This window comes from Mus caroli, chromosome 17 (genome assembly GCF_900094665.2).
Source record: "Mus caroli chromosome 17, CAROLI_EIJ_v1.1, whole genome shotgun sequence".
Classification (NCBI taxonomy): domain Eukaryota; kingdom Metazoa; phylum Chordata; class Mammalia; order Rodentia; family Muridae; genus Mus; species Mus caroli.
In genome coordinates, this window is record NC_034586.1 from 34,572,101 (window position 1) to 34,573,376 (window position 1,276).

Sequence of the window (1,276 nt, forward strand, 5' to 3'; positions counted from 1 at the left end):
TTTGATTTGCATTTTCCTGAAGATTAAGGATGTTGAACATTTTTTCAGGTGTTTCTCTGCCATTCGGTATTCCTCAGGTGAGAATTCTTTGTTCAGCTCTGAGCCCCATTTTTTAATGGGGTTATTTGATTTTCTGGAGTCTACCTTCTTGAGTTCTTTATATATATTGGATATTAGTTCCCCATCTGATTTAGGATAGGAAAAGATCCTTTCCCAATCTGTTGGTGGCCTTTTTGTCTTATTGACTATGTCTTTTGCCTTACAGAAGCTTTACAATTTTATGAGGTCCCATTTGTTGATTCTCGATCTTACAGCATAAGCCAATGCTGTTCTATTCAGGAATTTTTCCCCTGTGCCCATATCTTTGAGGCTTTTCCCTACTTTCTCCTCTATATATTTCAGTGTCTCTGGTTTTATGTGGAGTTCCTTAATCCACTTAGATTTGACCTTAGTAAAGGAGATAGGAATGGATCAATTTGCATTCTTCTACATGGTAACCACCAGTTGTGCCAAAACCATTTGTGAAAATGCTGTCTTTTTCCACTGGATTGTTTTTGCTTGCTTGTCGAAGATCAAGTGACCATAGGTGTGTGGGTTCATCTCTGGGTCTTCAAATCTTTTCCATTGGTCTACTTGTCTGTCCCTATACAAGTACCATGCAGTTTTTATCACAATTGCTCTGTAGTACAGCTTTAAGTCAGGCATAGTGATTCCACCAGACCTTCTTTTATCCTTGAGAGGCATTTTTGCTATCCTAGGTTTTTAGTTATTCCAGATGAATTTGCAGATTGCTCTTTCTTTTTTTTTAATTTATGTTTGTATTCATTTCTATAAGATATTTTAATATACCAGTTATGCTTTATACACATAAAATATACCCAAAATATAAATTAAAATGGATAAGATGATGCTTTTAAGTAATTATTTCTGTATTGATGAAATCTTAATTAATTAATTAATTTATTAATTTATTAATATTTTTAATTAGGTATTTTCCTCATTTACATTTCCAATGCTATCCCAAAAGTCCCCCATACCCTCCCCCCCCCACTTCGCTACCCACCCACTCCCACTTTTTGGCCCTGGCATTCCTCTGTATTGGGGCATATAAAGTTTGCAAGTCCAATGGGCCTCTCTTTCCAGTGATGGCCGTCTAAGCCATCTTTTGATACATATGCAGCTAGAGTCAAGAGCTCCGGGGTACTGGTTAGTTCATAATGTTGTTCCACCTATAGCGTTGCAGATCCCTTTAGCTCCTTGGGTACTTTCTCTAGCT